A 20,821-nucleotide genomic window follows, 5' to 3' on the forward strand; every position below is an offset into this window, starting at 1 on the left:
ACAAGGGTCGATATAAGATTTATACCCTAGTATTAATCACAAATTTATACCACTGGTGTTATAAATTATGCTATACCAGCACAGGATTAAGCCATATATTACAGATACTCCAGATTAAATTCAAGTTTATTATCGCACGCCTTCGAAATAATGACCACAACTCGATTAAGAGGTCTCTTAGTGAATGAGAGGAGAGTGCAGACGCCGCGAAGCCGCGAAGTAAAGCCTCAGTATCGCGGCGTCGCGACGCCGAGCACACGTGGCGTCCACGCGTAGTCCTTTCGGGAAACTCTTTAGAAACAAAACATACATACATACACCCACGAAAGTGAAACCTGTTCTTGAGTGAAAAGAACTGAAGTGAAACTCATTTGGGCGATAACAACTTTTCGACCAAACGTCAAAACAATTAAGGGTAATTTTCAGACGTGAAAGGTCGCAAGTGACACTGGTTCTGACAGACGATATTTTTTGGTTGCAAATATCAATATTTTATATAAAAAAAATATTTAGGATAATAATATATACCCTATATATACATATACTATAATATTTTTTTTTAATAAATTATAATACGTAATTTAAAAATTATTGATCTAATCCTTAGATGTATACACTTTTTTTATATAAAAATATTGTGATGAAGAAGAAGTTTCAATTTTAAACAAATATTTATCGCAAAAATGTATATTTATATATACATTATAAAATATTAGCATATTATCTTTTAATAAATGATAAATTTCTTGTATATTTACCATTTATTTTAATATCATGTTTTTATAAACAAACTTAACAATAATAATCATGTTCTTGGTATAAATAAATTCATAATTTATATATTTTTAGCAACGCCGTTTTTATTTAATAACGACTGTATAAATATCATATTATTATATACAAAAATTAAATAATATTAAATAAAATAATTTACAAAAAATTTTAGGCAAAATATAATAGTATACTGTCTTAGGCTAATTTTAATAGAGGAAATTTAAGCACAAAGGCTAGACATTTTATTTGTAAAATATAAGAGCGATCTTTCTATAGATTATTAATATTATTATTTTTTTAATTTAATTTAATTCTTTAAAAAAAAATGTTTATGTTAAAAGTATAGAATTAATATAAATTATACATTTTATCCTTTACTAAAAGTGAAGACGCAAATGCAATAATTCAAGAGTTCTAGTTAATTTTTTATATGGATTATATAGCAACGCCATTTTTATTTAACGGCGACTCAACGAATAGCATAATATTATATAGCAAAATAAATTATTAATAAATGAAAAGCTTATCAAATTTTTTTTTAAGCAATTGAACCATTTTTAATACATGAAATTTAAACACAAAGGACAGACTTTTTATTTGTCTAATACATAATAGAGGTTTTATATGATTGTTTTTTTTTTAATTAAATATAAATCTATAAAAAAAAATGTTTATGTTAAAATATTTTTAACGACTAAAGTGTAGCTGTAGGATTAATATAAAACTAACTGAGTATACATTTTATCTTATACTAAAAGTGGAGATGCAAATGTATTAAATTAAGAGTTCTAGTTAACATTTTTTATATGGCTTATAAAGCAACGCCATTTTTATCTAACGACTACTCAACAAATAGTATATTATTATATAACAAAAAAATATAATGTAAAAATATCTGAAGTTAACAAATAAAAAAAACATAATAAAAACTCTCTTAGCAAAATAGTTATTTTCAATATATAGAGTGATTTCAATATAATATAAATCTATTGATTATTTAAATTAACATTTTCTCAATTATTTTTTTATAAATTAAGCGTAGGATTATTATAAAAGTAATTGAGTAGACATTTTATATTATACTAAAAGTGAAGACGCAAATGCATTAAATTATGAATTCTAGTTGACATTTTTTTATGATGCTTTTTTTCGTTACTTTTTACTAAGCCATTAACTAAACTAACTGTAGCTTATTTATTAAGATAATGACTTAAATTCTGCTTTGAATTATTGCAAGGTTAAATGTTAAAAGGCAAAGTTTCAATAATTAATTAATACTACTAAATAACTTAATTCCATATTTTGTTTAACAAAGATTCTATATTAAATTGTTTATGTGATAAATACTAATAATATTTTCACCCATATTTCATTATTTTTGCTTTATTTATTTTGACTATTAAACTAACATTTATATTTTTTTTAAAAAGCCGCAAAAATAGGTTAGGTTATGTATTTGTAATAATATTTTAAATAGCAAAATTAATCAAATGTATTTTATTATTATTTTTAAATACGAGTATACAATGAAAAATAATTTTTCTAAATTTATTAATTTACGGATTCGTAATACGCCATTTTAAAACAGGGCCTAATTTAAGATATAAAAATATTAATTCTTGTATTTTAAAAGTGTCAAAAGGCGCAGAACAAAGAGTTCCGACAAAAGAGCGCGGACAAAATGGCGCAGCGACAAAATAACTTATGATAAAATGACAAAATATTGTCTTAATTTTTTTTTTGAGTTCCTACTTAAGTAAATTTTTCAGAAACGTTTTATTAAATTTTGAATATAGCTATCTTATGCCATATATATAATACATATGTTATTACTAAGAGAATCTAACGATTCAGTTGCAATAAAAATGAATTGATTTATAATATTTTATTTATTTTATACAACTTTATTTAAAAAACATATACATTACCAATTAGGTATATAAAATAAAAAAAAATAATGGCAAATTTAAAATTATGCTTACTTTTACATTTTGCTTCTATATACATTCATTATAAAATAAATTGTGAATGTGAGCTCATAAATAAAACAGTTTTTAATAGTTTTAATGGCTGGATAAATTTGATTTTAATCTAAAAGTTTAGTTTTAAATTATTAGTAATTATCATACATTTAAAATGTTATATAATTTATACTATAAATTTTATTCAGATTCATAAAAATAATTTTATTTTAACTAAATAGTATTAAAATCAAATATAAAAATAATGTGATAGTAAAATTTAATTTAAATATTATCATAAGCAAAATAATATATGTTTTAAATGCGGAATGTAACCTTGATTGCTATTTCACATTAGATCAATTATCTTTATCTAATTTTAAACCTAAGGTTTATATTTATCTTTCATAAGCTTATGTCAGAGAATGCTTCTTTACAAATTTACGATCAAAATCTTAGCGAAACTTTTTTTAGTAGTAATCGATATTGTTGAACAAAAAAGTTTTTTTGTTGTTTGATTGTGCTGTAATTCTAAAACTTTTATATGAAGTTAGTATAGTACGTCATCAATCTCGATATTAAAATAGTTAAAAATATTATGTGTCAAAAAAAATAGTGATTTATATAAAAATAAAACCTTTTTAAAAAGTCTATTTGTAAAGTTTCAATAATATATTGCCATTCATTTTCAATTTATATTAGTATTGTCTTTTCAGTAAACATAGAAGAACTTGAAAAGCTATTATGTCAGAAAACAGTTCTGCTAATAATTTATTCTTAAATTAAAGGTGTACATTAATTTAATTGGGCTTAAGTAACTACAGGTCTTTCCCTATTTTTATTCTGTAATTGTGAAATATATTTTTAGTGTTCCGTCAAAAATATATACATATTTCTTTAATTAAAAAATATTTTTAGAACAACATTGTAACTAAAGCAATTGTAAATAACATCGTTATACTCAAATCTATATATATTTATAATTCGGTGTTTTAATTTATTGCGTCGTATGTATTCTACAGTTAATATTACAGTATTAATAAAATCTCTATAAAAGTGCTTTTTAATGAATGAATAAATTATTATATCATAAAGTGTGAAATTTTGTACTACATATATTTGCTACACTATTGATTGTTTTAGTCCATTTATAGAAAATCAATATTTATGTAAGGAACCATTGCTTGTAATAATATGATGTATCTTAGATTCAAGCAACGTGTTGTTGTCTCGAAGATTGTGTTGAGAAGAAGTAATTTTAAGGCTGAACTGTTGTGTATTATAAAGTGATATCAATGTAGAATATTTAAATTAAAGCATTTTTACATACAATAAAATCAATAGCTCTCTTATCTGGCCCTTTCCTGGTTAATCGTGCGTTGTTTTTTTGGTACTGAAAATTTATCTTTCTGCATTATTTCTGTATGCTTGTGAAACCAGTTAAAGGTTTTGTAACCCTAAGGGGTGTGAGTTTATTAGATTATATTACATATTGAATTGTTTTCTCTAAGCAGTGGTAGAGAAGCTGTCGCAGTAATGATGTCTTTCTCTCTGCTACGGTGCTCGTGTTGTAAAGTCCCTCTCAGGATGTAAGCGCCCATGAGAATATGATGCCCGCGGGCAGACGGGCGTCTACTGGTCTCTTCCAGTGTCTGCCAGAGTCTGCGAGTGACTGCTTGTGACTACCCTCTCCTCCTTGGAGACAAGTCTTAAATACTAATGGCTGCAAAGCTAGCTGACGAATCATAATCATGTAGCGATCGTCCAGTCAATATATATACTCGTTTCTCAGAACAGCGAAATAGGTATACCCCTTCAAAAAGTGACATTTGTTTAATGGGCATTGTCCAAAGTCGTATTCTGCAACGGAAATCTAGTGGATTCAGTGATTTATTTTTTCGTGACCATTTCGCAACAAAGAAATATTGTTTCAATGCTTAAGAATATTTACAGTAAATCGTGTTATTTGTGTGATTTTTTCTGGTCGTATCGAGGGCTTTTGTGTGGTCCCATCCTTTAAGTAATTGTATTGTTTCCTTTTTAATGGATGATCATTTTAGTCATAGTTAATTAATGCGAGTTTTAAGAATAAGACTATACCTGCTAGGTAGAATGGTTTTTGTTTCTGAAAAACTATTAATTATTATAAATAATTCAGCTTTTTTGTAGGAAAGGAAATTTTAGATTTATACTGCATGTCGCTAAAGCCGTTGTTTATGTATTTTGATTAAATTCATGGCTGGGTAAAGACATTTTTTAGTAAATTGACCTAAATATTTTTTTTATTATATAATACATAAATACTGTAATATAATATACAAAAATCCATTAAAAATCATGATACGCGCAGATTTTAAGTATTTCCTCTTAAAATGCACGACGGTGTATTTTTGTAGGGGTAGATTTTGATAATATATGTTCAAAGTACTTATAGAAGGTCTTATGTCGCATTTTTTTAAAATACATATTTAATATATCTCACAAAGAGACTATTAATTAATTAACTTTATATGAAATATTTTAATTAAACGTTTCATACTTGCCTTGTGCTTTAATGCTCATAAGTCGTTAATTGGTTTATGTTTTAGACAGTATATTTATCGCTGTATATAAGATTTATACATAAGTAGTTATTCAAAAACACGACCGTATTATTTTTGTGGCAAAATTAGTCACAAAAGACCCGCTAAAGGTCGCAAAAAATGAAACTAATTGATTTGTGTTCTTTAGATCTAAGGCACTTGCATAAAAAAACACCCATCTATCTATCTTATATGCAAGGGTCAGTGCCAAATACGATGGAATGCAGTGGCACTAAAGCCCTAGATTACGCATGTTGCACATGTTATTAGTTTCAAATCTACCGTACGCTTTTATACTGTTTTGGACAAATATAAAGAGTCTAGCTTTATCCCTAATCATCGAGATTAGTTAAAGGGTCGAAAACTGAGAAGGATATTACAATATTATATTTTTAACACCGTCGAAAAAATTAGTAATGCAGCTTTTATTCCTGCAAAAGCTGTCATTCGTATTCAACCCGATACTTGATACGGTTTAAATTCTTAGATAAAAATAACTTTAGTACTTGATTTTTAAGTTCCGTACGTATTTTATGTTTAGAGTTAAAAGTTTTTATGTTTTTCAAAAGTATAATAATTATTTTTATTTTTACGGATTTTTCCGCAGTGTTATATTTTTTCTTTGAAGTTTTGCTGAATTATGATATTTCTTATCCTCAGGTGGTTATGGCACGTGATATATTTTGTGCGAAGGAAACACATGTTTCCACTGTACAAAATATGTTTATTACGTTTACACAAAAAATCGGTGAATATACAAACACATATTATTTTCCACGATGTTTCGCCCAACATGTTATTAGGCATCACATTTTTTTTTCAATCAATTCGTCATTTCATCTAAGTAGCATCGCGATTATTATTCTCGTTTATACAGCTAGCTAAAATTAAAAATCCCGTTATAATAATTAGATGAAAGTAGATTTTGATATTACCTTAACTAATGTGTAAAGATATCTTCTAAAAGACAGTTTTTAAAAATGTTCCTTGCGCTCATTTATATAATGTTTTGTGTAAATTATAGACGTAAAACTAATTGTTAAGCTTTTCTTTGAGTGACATTAGTTCTATCGATGTAAATGGTTTGCCTTTTGTATATAGAAAGTCCGTAAGCCAGGGATAATATAAACCATCAATAAATCACCCAATGGCAGCTTATCTTTAAATAACCATACTCACTGTTTCGACAAAAAATGCAATTACGAAAAAATACATAATAAAATTATATATCGAAAACCTAATTAATGGTTTTCTAGAGAATAAATATTTTTAACCCAATCTGCCCTTTTTTAAAATACACGTTGTTATATTAATTAATTTAGATTGTTTTAAAATGAAACTCCGAAAATTGTGTAAAAATCCTTCATGAGTGAAAAGTTTGAAATTAATTTAATAAAAACGATGCTTATGCACAAACACGCACTGTATTTTTTTATTACTATTACTGCTATCTGAATTTATATTAAAAAATAAAGTAGGAGCATCTGTTAAGTCAACAGTCATTTATTTAACCCGTAAGCATTAATAGTTAAGAGCCCCACGCGCATATGCGAATGTTTTTCTTTAATTATCATTTTTTTAATTGTAAGCTTAATACCAATAGATGTAAATTTGTAAAGTAAACGCATATAAATATTCATGTGTAGGGCATAATAAATTTTGCTTCGTCAGATCAAACGTTATCCCCAGTTGTGAGTCGCAAAATAGCTTTGGCCTTTCCCTTAAGTCGTATTTGCATCCAAATAGGATTTACAAACCATTGATCAATTTAGAATATTGCGACCTATTGTAGAATTATACACTTTCAATCGACCAACGTTCCGATTACATTCTCCTTCGAGAATTCCATTGTGGTCGTATTCGATAAACTAAGTTAACAAACGTGCTCGTGTGAACTTGAGGAGATTCACATTTAACACTGGAAACTTTTAGTAATGTGTATCATAAACAGGAACATATGGATGTATGTTATCTATCAACCGAGTATGAACAACGTCAAGATAATTATTTGCTTAACGTATTTTTAAAATACATAAGTTTAAAATTATTTACTATTACAAAAATATTTATTTTATATGCTATAGACATCTTGAGAAATAACGCATTTTAATTTTGTATTGAATTAATTCACAGTGTAATTAAAATTATCATTAGCAATAAAAAAATATTTTAAAGAGTTACTTTTATGATATTATTTTAATTATTAAGTATAAAAAAAATATATTTTAAAACAAATTAAACTGTTTCGTCTTTTAGTCTTTGTTCAGCGTAAATATTACATGGATTGATTTAGTTTCATAAGCTGTGTGGTTCTAGCCCGGATCCTGGAAAAACAATGCTTCCGGGCCTCATGATAAAAATGGCATTTTATGTATTTTTAACATCAATAAATATTAATATGTATGAGTAAACCATTTCTATGCTAAAAATAAAAATAAAAATTAGCCAGCGTTGCGACATATTTTTTGAAATATATATAATATATATATAAATATACTCATAATATTTACTTGATGATTAATCGTGATTTTTTTGCTGCTCAGTATTGTCATATAGTAAATTTATTTATTGCATTATACATTTTTTATTTATTTGTGTTTATTATCTCCAATAGTATCTGAAACTGATGTCAATTAATAAATATGGTAGGCGACTAAATTTAAAGCATTGAAAATTATTTAAAAATACTTATATTTATTTCACATGCGTTGCTCTTTTTCCCCGATATTCATATTTCGAGTAATTATTTAAAAAATAAACATATCACTATATTTGAGGTTCTAAGTTTAAAATATGTAATGATGTAGTGTGCATTCTCAAAAAAAATTTCATCAAGCGTTCCCACTGCGACGGCGCCGACACGATTTTATTGCTTTTGACGTGAATTTTGACCTTCTGAGAAATGATACTTGTTTTTTGTGTTCTCCTATTGATCAAAATTATGTTCAAAATCACTTCTCAGAAGTCAATAATTCACGTCAAAAGCAATAAAATCGTGTCGGTGCTACAAATAAATATAAAAATTAGGCACATATTTTCTGAAATCATATTTTATGCGCAATATTTTAATTAGGCATTAAAAAATAATAAAAATATTTACTTTAAATTAGTCGCGTTTTCTATGCTGCTCAGTGTTGCCATATAGTTAATGTACAGTCCAGATCAAAAGATATAAAATCGTGCCGAAAAAACGCTCGATTATCAAGCGTTTATAACACTTTTTATAGCAATGTTACGAGTGAGAATCAAATAAAACACATCTAAACAAAATTTTGATTTATAGAAGAGCGCAAAAAATAATTATCACTTCTTAGAAGTCAAAAATTCACGCCAAAAGCAATAAATATTTTTTTTATTTAATTAATTTGGCTTTATAGTAAGGTGATGGCGTATTTTGCCTTTTTTTCAAATATGTTGTTTTTAATATTTTTTAAAAGTATAATTTTTTCGGTTTTTCCAAAATAGTTTTTCATGCTGCATCTTGTATACTTATTTTAAATAATAAGTTGCGTTTTTTATATCTTATGTTAATTATTTAAGCAAAGCTTTTTTTCCTCAAGAATCTAGTTGCTAAGAGTAAAATATATATACATATAAAAATGGCTTTTGGTTTACATAAAAATATAATAAAAGTTATATAATGCATATGAAAACTTTTGTATATATAATAGATAATATATATAAATAATTTATTTCGGGAGCGTTCTGGTAATTCGATAAATAAAATTAATTAAGGGATTAGATAGAATAATTATATTACATTGGCTTCTAACAACTGCTATATATAGTTATCTAATGATGCGTAGTATGAATCACAGTATTCTTAGAATTTTTTTATAACGAAATAGTATACACATATATGTCTTTTATAACTGTTAGCTCTTTATAAATATTACAATCGATAAAATAATTAATTATAATTTTTTTGCACTACTGGAAATATTTACTATATAAATAAATTTTGCGCTTTAACTATAGATTTTAAAGTATTTGAAACCATCAGTTTAGAACAACTAAAAATATAAAACCTCCACTCAAAATGAGCGAATTTTTTGGCTGCAAATGATTTTATAGCTAATAAAACGTACTTTAATGACCGACTTAAGGTTGAATGCGTTGTGTATTTAAAACCATTACTTTGCGGTAAATAAATATATATATTTATGTTAATATTTATAAAAAAAATATTTTAATACAATATATATTTATAAATGTTTATACATATTTTATTACAATTCTTTTTGTTTAAAGAATATTATTTGCAGTAAAAAAATATTGTGTAAATAACAACAATAATTACTTTTAGTAAGAATCGAAAAATATACAATTAGTTTATATTTATTAATATACAATTAATCAAATAAATAATATATTCATGATAGCAATGATCAGCTGAAATATTAAATTCAATCAAAATAAATTAGAAAGTATAAAAAAAATATTTAACAACACAACAAAAAACTATGGCAATGCATATTTTAAATTAAGCTTCATACATTTTTCATGGAACATTATATTTAATAGTGATTAAACTAAATTTGACAATAAACAACATTATTATAATTATAGCTATGTGTCAGCTCGTTTTATTGTAATTTAATATATTAGGGCAAATTTTTTTTTTAATGAATACATTATAGTTTATTTTCTCTAAAAATGCATATTTTATTTTTCAAATTGTATTCTTTAACATACAAATAAGATAATTTGTATAATATTTACCATTATTTTATTCTAGCTATAATCAAATTTTTCAATATATTCATGAAATGATTTTTAAAATGCTATTTTTTTGTTTTCATGTACCAAAACAATCTTAATAACAGTTACTTATATGTTGCCTTGATTATTTTTATTTTACCGTTATAACCTAACAGGCTTAAGTCCAATGCAATTAAATTTTCGATGCGTGCACCGGAACAATTCCAATGCACGTGTCTATGAACGCAATGGCTCATCATTATTTTTATTTTTCTAATCTTCTGTGGTTACCTAATAGGCAAGATCCCAATGCGTTACTACGGAGTAAATTTGTATCAACCACAAGTAATTCAGGAATCAGTGACGTAAATTTAATTTTTTAAAAATTAATGTGTGTAATAATTTCTTTTATCAGCAAATGTCACATTGAAGCTACGGCCCATTTTTAATAAATAAAAATGTGTGTCTGCCGTGACTCGAACCCGCGGCCTCTGGGTTACCAGTCTGAAACGATATGGACTACGATATTCCAATCTTATATTTTTCTAGATGCAATAAAGAACACATACCACGTATACTTTCAATTCAACATGTAAATAATACATATTATTAAACTTTCTGCCAACTTTAGCCTATTTTAAAATATGTAAAGCTTTACAGTTGTTATTATTTTATTTTATTTTAGCAAAAACTACATAAAATATTCGTTATTTTAACTTTTTTCAAAAACTACTTTTATACTTATTTGTTCTTTATTTAGTTCTAAACGTAGTTACTTATGAAAAATAATTCTTAAGAATCATAAAAGGTTGAAACATATCTTTATATGGATATATTTTTTTACATATTCAACACATATTATACTTTAATTATTATTTTTTTAAAGTAGAAGAATATCTTGTATGATATTATAAAACAAATTGTTACACTTTTGTGTAACCTCAATATCATCTTTATATAAAAAAAATATTACACACAATCTTTAATCTGTAATATGAATATTAATAAATATTTTTTAGCTTAACTTCCAGATAGTAAAAAATCTATTAATAGATTAAGAATGTCTTGATAAATACGAAGGTCTGAGTTTATTTTGAACTCGACACTTCAAGTAGATCGATCCATTCTGGTCCTTTGAATATTCGCGTCTATTATAACAAATTATATTGCAGTTTATTCTCCTTAATGATTATTCAGTTATGTTTATTACTAACATGCAGATACCGTATTATTAAAATCACATACTTTTTATTACATATATTTTTTATTTATCAAAATGTATTAGAAGTGCTACACAGCTCATGGCAGTGAAGCGATACGCGTAGCGCTATCTACATTGTATATTATCACCATTATCTTGGATTTTAATATTAAATTCTTTAAGAATAATCTAGATTTATGATTAGCTGAGGAAGGCATAAAAAATAATCTTTTAAAACAAAGCATCGCATCCCGTAAGATGTTGGACCAATAATTAAGAGGCGCAGATTAAAATCTTACATGAGATTTTAATTTTAATAAAAATTCAAACTAAATTATTAAAAAAATATATCACTGGTTCTTAGACTTTAATTCTAGTCCAAGTATTGTATATATATATTGATTAATTTATCTCTATGGTATGATTTAATTTCATGGTTACATATGGTCATGTTTAAACTGAATATTTATAATCGAAATTTGCTATTTGCAAACTGTCAGATTTTTTCTATTGAAGTTTCGTACTCGGACATTTTAAATAATCGTTGATTTAAGTTCAATTATAATTTGTTTGGTGTTATTGAATACAATACCAATCAAATACATCAATCTTTTCATATAAAAGATACACAAACACTACTTTAACTTAATCATGTTATTCTGGTTATATGGCCGCAAGTAAAATATGAAATGGATAACGACTTTTCTACGAAAAGTTCAATCATTTTTAACCGTGTTTTAATATCAAAATAAATAATTTTTCATTGGCAATTTCATTTATTATTTAGTCAATGAATAATTGAAGTACATTTATAAGATAAAAGAGAAAAAATTCAGTTAGTATTATTCATTAATGCAATTAGGACTCATTAGTATTTTAAACATTTTTTAAATCCATTGAATTATTAGGTTGCTAAAAAAATGATAAGCTAATATAGCTCATCGAAATATGTATAATATTAAAAACTGAAGCTCAATCTCAAAAATGAAACTTGACACTTTTCTTTGTAAATGTGATAGATTGTCGGGCGAAATATCAGATTTTATTATAATAAATTTCGTGAGTATCTTATTAAATTTATTTAGAGTAGATGCGCAAATTGATGTATAAAAGTTTTGCATCATTTAGAAAAGTTTTTATACTGTGTATATTATTTTAATAAAATTATGATTTAATATTAAAATTAATTTAATTTATTTTTCGTCTAAATTATGTAATATATTTAGTACTAACTATCGCTCGCACCGCAGCTAGGCTCATCATAGTAATATTACTGTATATATTATAAATATAAACTACATAGTGTCAACACTTCCTTGGTAATTCGAATTTCCGAAACAATATTTTGCGTTAAATAAGTGTCCTGTGCTTACTCAATCGAAAAATGTTTCTGACAGCTACAATTATGCGCAAATTTATGAATAAATTACATATTTTTGTAAATATATATAATAAGATTTTTTATATCTTGATATTAGTGTTGTGTTTGAATTTAGATAGATAAGTTGTGTTTTATATTGAATTTTGCTTCCATAGTTATTAGTAAAAATAAATTTATAATATTGTTATAACTAGTGTTAAAAATAATAATTTATTTAAATAAAAATACCGTATAAATAAATTTACATTATCTTAAAATAAAAATGCTCTATTTAATTATGTCTCAAATTTTAATACATCAAAGTTGAGCTTATGAATTATTTGTAAGAAAATGTAAAATAATTGTCTTTAAGTCATTATATTTACTGTTAAAATATAAAGAATAAATGAAATACGAGGGCTCAGTTGAAATTAAGCCCTTGAGCAATTTTCAATTCTGATAAATTCCAAAGGCAAAATATTCTACTTCCTCTTTCAAGAATCGTAGATTGACACTTTAAATTGAATAATATTAACGCTTCACGCTAGAAAGGATTAATTCGAAATATATTTTTTATTGCGCTTAAATCACATCTTTATATAAAAAATACATTTTACGTTTATCAATTTGGTAGTATGTGTACACTGAGTAAATTTGCAAATGTTAACGTCCAAAATTTTTATGTGTGTTAGAGAAACGAAACTAACTAGCAAATAACTTAAGTCATAACAAAATAAAATACAACTTGAATCGAATCGAACGGAAATTATTTACAAACAATCGTACCCATATATTTCATAAAATGTATAAAAATAGAATAAATATTAATAATATATACATCAAGTATTTCATTTCGATGTTTTTATTGACTTGACTGAAATGAAACACGAATTTCATGAGAAAATAATGTGTTTTATGTGCCACATCAAAAGCTTTGATTCAAAGTTTATTATTATTTAAATATAATAGTCTTATTGTTTATGCTTTATTATTATATATCAGATACAATATGTAACCGATAATAATAATTAAGTACAAAAATGTTTTAAAAAGAGTAATAAAACTTTTTATGGATATCTAAACATGTTCTAGATTTCGATACATATCGCCATGTGTACAAAATGTATCTAGAAATAGATTATGATCGTTTTAAAAATAAGCTAAGATTCGCCTTAAATTAAGTTCAATGATTTATATTATTCATGTCAATAAAATACATAAACCAATGTATATTTACATATATGTACGTTCCAATTGTATATGGTTTGAGTGACATGCATACTTATGTTTCTATAAAACAAACTTGAATTCCCAAAATAGCACATGCTAATGGAAACCATTACATTTGCAACCAATTCCCAAAGGTTTTCTACAATCTGAAAATTATATTTTTATAAGACCAGTTTTGTTAAAATATTGTTTAGTATATCTATTGACTCTTGTTATATGTATTGAATACCCAATATATAGCAAGTGTAAATTTAATCAATATTAATTTTAAACTGCTTGAAAATTTAGCTATATATTAAAAAAACAAATTGATTATGGCCAGTGGCGTAGCTATAGGGGGCGGGCCGCCCCAGGCGGCACTTGCTTGGGGGCGGCATATTCGCGATGGGATCTTCTAGTGTGGTTCTTAGCCCTGAATGCACAAAAACATATATAAATCCACGAATAACAAGAGCTTAATAATAACTAATTTATTATTTTTAAAAATGCAGATACATTTTTTGCAGGGTCATAAACCCTGCAAAAAATGTATGAGGGGGGGCGGCAATTTTAAGGATCGCCCTGGGTGGCACATACTCTAGCTACGCCACTGGTTATGGCGCATAATAATAATATTGTTGCATTTTTAAAAATAGAATATTAATTTATTTTTTTTAATTACAAACTTGTAACCTTTGATTATTAAACACAATATTTAAATAAGCATTTAATATATTTAGCTTAGTTTTTAGCACTAAATAAAATATTATATGAAACCTATTTTATAAATACCTATATTTAAATGAATTAAATGATGCTGTTTTATGATATAAATATTAAAAAGTATACTTTTATTACAAACAATTATCATACGTATGCTATTCTTCTTTTTAGATTTACCATTATTTTTTTGATATTCCATTTACTTTTATTTATTTTTTGGTCAATTAATAACTTAAAAAATATTAATTTACTTAAAAATCAAACTGGGACAAAATATATACAATTATCCTAAAATTACATGTCAATATTGCTATTCCTACAATATTTTTAAAACCTTAATAATTAAGAGCTTTGTGTTTTATATTTATTGCTAATAAATTATTTTTGCTTTTTAATTGCAATGAAATATAATAAAGGGTACAAGTTAGTTTCGTGCTAAATATTATAACCGTCAATTTATAAGAAAATTAAATATTATTAAAATTTAGATAAAAATATAGTTGCTTATATATAAACCAAAAATATTTTTGTTTTAATTTAAAATTTGGATCCTTTAGCTCCCAATCAGTGGAGCTCACAACAAATCGACACAAACGACTCAATATGGCCAACACCATTAAACTGTAAATATTTTCAATGTTTTTATTTTTCATTAAAACTCGCCAGGCATTATATTACTTGACTAATATTTTGTCACAAAAATAGAATAACACAATATATGCTTACATCAAATTAAACTTTTGTGCGGTAGCTGTGTTTGGCACTAACGTTTATTTTAAACTTATGACACTCAAAATGTAACTGTTAATTTTTTGTAATAAATTAATATTATTATACAGATATATACTGTATCACTTGTCACTTGTGTCAATTTGTCGTAAGCTCCACTGTGTGCAAGTACAAATTACACAAACTAAATTTGCTATCTTATATATGATGATCGAAATAAACGATCCTGATCTCCCTAAATTTTTAAACAATGTAGATGATTTAGGACAAAGCTGGAAACTCGGTTTTTATCTAATAAATATATTATTAGAGATAGCTATTTAACAGGCGCCTTGATCCTAGTTTGAATAAATCTAAGCAACAGCAATTTTTACTACTTGTTTCATTGCGTAAACCACTGCCACCACTGAGTCCAACCCTTATGGGCGGGCACCCAGCTTGTGACAGCCGGAAGAGCGGGACCCACCTCTTGCAGCTCTACACTAGGTAATGCCAAGCGTACTACCTCGGACGGCCAGTCCGAAAGCTTAATTCCCCTAGAGGGTTTGGGTTTTAACCTCACGAGGGTTCCCTTGCTCTCCCACACTGTTATCGCGATCTCTAGCGTGTGGTCGACCGACGCCGAATTTAAGCAACAGTAGAATTGTAGATATCTCATTGAAACTATTATTATCCTAATGATATTATTAATATTATTCATCTTTGAGCATCACTGGTGTCTGTGTCGTTTGTTACTTTGATCATTCCACTATAACGCCATTTCTTTGTTATGACTTTTTCTTTGTTAGGAAAATTTTTATGACTCTTTTAAGAGACTTTTCTTCATAATTCATTGCTATTTAGTCAACGTATATTTTTGCTTTTAAAAAACTCTTTAATATTTTTAATAAGCTTTTATCATAAAAAAATGTTATTTAACAGTTCTACAAAAGTCAGTGAATAAAATCAAATACACATAAATGTAACTTGACTGAATAAATAAAATAGAGAAAATTTAAAAAATAAATTTAATATCAAAGATTTTATTAAAAAAGTAATAATTAACCATAACAGTTGTGATTTAAGTGATACGATTTTATTGACAACCATATCTCGAAAAGCAGTAGCAAAAAGTGTCTGGGAGATAGGAATTTGTAATTATTAAATAAATATAGTTGCGATATATCTTCACATATAAAGTTGCCCTAGATTTTCCTAATCTTACGGATGAATTTAAATTGAAGTATATTGTACATTTTTATAGTTTGTGAATAAATTAATCTAATATATAAAAAATATTATATATATATTTTTGTAAGAGGAGAGAAATGTATTTTCTTAATAAAATCAAATTTACATTGCTCATATATAAATTTTTCAGTGAGGTAAACAAAGCTTTCCAAAATATTTATAAAACAATATATATATATATATATATTAGTGATAGCAAATAAGTTAAATAAACTTTGATGAAATTGGAGCGAATGGTTATAAATAAATGTAAATATGTTATATATAAATCTATTTTAAGATCTGCAATTAATTATACATAAACGTTTTATGATAACAAATTTTAACGATGCCAATAATGTGGCAAGCTTGAAAAGAGATAAAATCACGTTCAATCAACTATAAATAAATTAAAGCTTTGCTATACAATAAATTTAATTGAATTTCCAATTAATCAAATAAAATGTATTGTGTATAATCTATGTTTCGCAATTCTCACTTTATAATTATTTTAATTAATATCACTTTATTCTAAAACATATATTAATTAATTTCCCATATATCGTTCACATTGAATCGTAGTGATTTGCCCCTATCATTAATAATATACTATGAGCGCCCTTTAATTCCGATTCCTTTATTCATATTCTAGTGGGGTTTCCTTTGATCCCTATTTGTTTTAAATTGAGTACAAAGGACTTGATTCCTTGAAGTCGGTTGATAAAATTAGATCAGTAACGTGACGAGACGTTGGTTAGGACAGACACTAAAACAAACTACCGATTACAATTAACTCTAAAATTACGATTATTTAGAAAATTAAAAATATCAAATATTCTTAACAAAACTAAAATTTTACTTAGATGTAAAAAATATTAAATTTAAGAAATGAACAATAGTTTTTGGAAAATATTTATTTGAAGTAATAATAAAAAACTCTACATTGAATTTTAATTTTTTTATAGTAAATATTAATTATTAGATAAATTATATGTTTTAGATTACACTTAAAGTATTGCATATATAAGACGTGAATTACCTACTAAAAAATTGCCATTTTTTAAAATGTTTATATATGTATTTGTATAATTTTAGTGCTATTATAAATTATGTTTAAATTATATTTATAAACTGTTTACACATAACCATACTTATTTACACAAATCTGCAAGTTATTTTACCAGTTATTCTCCTCTTTCATAAGAAAATTAAGAGTGTCCTTAAATTTAAACTCTCGCGAATTTCCTTTAGTATTATTTTCAAGTGATGTTTCCTTTGAACCATATTTCTTCTGAAATTTAGTACAAAGGAGGTTGATTTCTTGACGTGGGCAGATACAATTAGACCAGAGACATTGAAACTATTTAATGATGACGCCTCATCCGTAAATTCTGTGTAACGATACATTTTGAACAAAGATAATTATTAATTAAAATTTTGTGAAAAATTAATGTAGCTACAAAAATCATAAAACTAACACTAGTAAAAACATATTTATTAGATATAACTAATTATACATTAATTAAAATAATAAATTTATGTTTAAGAATTGAAAGAACACTATTTTCAATTATCATATTTTAGTTTTTTATATTATATAATATATATTAGAATTAATAATAATTTGTGCCATTATAGATTTTTTTGACAACGATTTAATCAATATTTTTATACAAAGCTACAGCAACAGTAATAAATTTTTATATTTTTTCAACTTCATTTAACTATAATATAACTTAAGAATAGCTTCTAGTTATTAAAATTAAATTATCTGATCGACATGTAAATTATGCGTTTATTTATGTAAAGTACTTTGTTACTATTTTATTAAATAAATAATATTATTTTTTAATGACTATGGCAAAAAAAAACTATAAGTGCTAAAAAAAGTCAGTAACATTAAAATGGTACAATCAGTTATTTTATTAATATAATTTATCACCGTACAACCAGAATTTAATTTCATTTTTTACGATTTTTTTATTTATTATTTTTGTCGTGATGATAAAAAGCGGCTGCTTTTTCGTGTTCCTAATTGTCGTCTTTGTCGATTCGGTGTAGCTCCACTTGATGCTAGTTCGGCTAAAGTCGGAAACGATGTGGTGGCACCAAAATGTCTAAAGTTCTGGTTCGTATCAATAATAATTTTATAAACTCCAACGCCCTTTACAATTTTTGCTTCTTTAAATCTCAATAATACGGAGCAAAATCAGACTTATTGCTGCATAACGGTTTATTATTATTTTCTTACTATATATTATTTTTTATCGTACTTGTATTTTTTTTGTACATTAAAATATAAATTTAAACTATGTTAACCTTGTGACGCACTAAACTTATCTATTAGGTTACAATGATTAATAAAAAATCACAATCGGTAAAAATTTTCAACGTTGTCATTCTATGAAATGTATAAGCTGTGCTTTAGTACATATTTACACCGCATTTATTCACATCTTGCACCGATTTTATAATTCTATTGCTCTAAATAATTTCCGGTTTTTATACATATATTTTATAATTATTTTGTATCTACTTACTTATATTTATAAGCAATCTTAGTTTCTCAGAAAATCAATTATTTTTAGAATAACTCTTTAGTAGGTATTTTGTGACCAATAGCATCTACTATAATTATAATTCTTACGCGGTATTGTATTTTGAATCTAAACTCAAAAGGCGTAAGCCTAATGTTTTACAATGGAATAAATCAGTACCAAATTAGTCAATAAGCCATAACTAATACCTACGTGTAATAATTTAAAACACTAGACTGAAAGTAAGAGAAGAGGTGATTATATGTTATTAATTTAAATTAGTATGTTAGTAGTAGTCACTTTGCAGCTAGGGCAGGTTTTTAATAATAACGCATTTTTATAAATACAAATTTAAGTCTGATGCAGAGATTCGAACCAGTGGCCTTTGGGTTATCAGTCAAGCATCTTATAGACTACACTATTCAACATTTTATTTTTTTTTAAATATATTTTTTTTACATCATAAAGCATTTCAGTGTATATTAATTTTAGTGCTGTTGCAAAACTAGTTTCTTGAAACTGTTATAAGATCAATTTTATACATAATTTCTAATATAGAAATAAAATATACACTTAAAAATATTGATATGTACTAAACTATATGCAATATTTTTTTAAAGACTTTACATACTACATTTATTTAATATCCTGATTTAAATGTCGATAACACGATCACATTTTATTAAAAAAAATAATATGTACAAATTACCATAGATAAATAGTGTCGAGTTATATTTTATAGACTGAGTGCTGGCGGAGAAACGTGATGTTTTCTGAATGATGTCTCTCTTAATTTGCCTCGGATACCGTTTGCTGTCTAAGCTCATCTCTGATCGTACCTAGGCATTATGTCTCGAATCGTCTCTGATACTCTCGCCTTGTGATGATGGCGATATGATAAAGCACTTTTGTTTTGAGACAGCTCTAGCGAATAATAGATGCGGATGTTTGTGGGAAATTTGCATCACTTGATACTTAACAAACAAAATATATTTACGCCTTTAAAAAGTAACCCATTGAAGATTGTTAATAGTGAAATAATGTAAAATTACGCAATTGTAGTATTGCGTATTTTTATTGTTAGTTCAACCTTTTGTCGAAACGAGTTGCTATTTATATTTCAATAATTTAAAATAGTCATTTAAATGACTCTAAAGTTAACGGTTCCGCTGAATAAATTTACCATAAGATACTGCTGTATCTTAAGAATGTTTTAAATAAAAATCTAATATATGTATATATGTATATCATATAAAAAAAAATATTTTCTAGTTGTATTTAAACATGTTTAAAAATATAAATTGTGTTTTATTATGATATCCTTGTGGCATAAAAGTTTAAATTCGTTGTACGATGTAATTTCGTACAACGTTGAAATCATGTAGGGATTTCGTCCTAAAATATATTTTTAATGACTCAACAAACATTTCAATCTAGTTTCGCATTATTTTATACCCTTCAAAGCTATCAAATCGTACGTCGCTCGGCGCCATAAAAGAGTTACCAGTAACCCAAAAATAAAAGGGCATTACAGGGCCGCGCACGCCGTATAAAACGGATTACATAATGTTGCATCGTTTGAAACCGCACACACTTTTTACGATTGCGGTTTTTAAACAGTCAGGACATAAATTACACAAGCTTTTGTGTCGAGCTTAAAGCTCCGTATCTGCCAGCTAAAATCCGGCAACTAACAATTATCTTTGATCAGAATTTATGCATTTCGTAAGACAAACGAAGAAAGAATCAGCGGCGATAAAAGTTTCGACCGGCTCCGATGTTTATCGCATTAATGTCTCTGTGAGTTACACCGGTCGAAATTTTGCGGCTTTTGG

General features: G+C 25.9%; 1 protein-coding gene across 2 annotated transcripts in view; it reads left to right on the top strand.

The window, feature by feature from the left end:
- The first annotated feature begins 227 nt into the window (after positions 1–227).
- Positions 228–20,821, top strand: part of LOC148234800 (trissin receptor-like) — a 62,232-nt gene continuing 41,638 nt past the window's right edge. For both annotated transcript variants that reach the window (XM_088185700.1, XM_088185701.1), the window contains exon 1: positions 228–415. The gene's annotated coding sequence lies outside the window, so the exon portion shown is untranslated. The remainder of the gene's footprint in view (positions 416–20,821) is intronic.

The sequence above is a fragment of the Plectrocnemia conspersa genome, unplaced genomic scaffold (genome assembly GCF_051122295.1).
Source record: "Plectrocnemia conspersa isolate PC_06_02 unplaced genomic scaffold, ASM5112229v1 ptg000005l, whole genome shotgun sequence".
Classification (NCBI taxonomy): Eukaryota; Metazoa; Arthropoda; class Insecta; order Trichoptera; family Polycentropodidae; genus Plectrocnemia; species Plectrocnemia conspersa.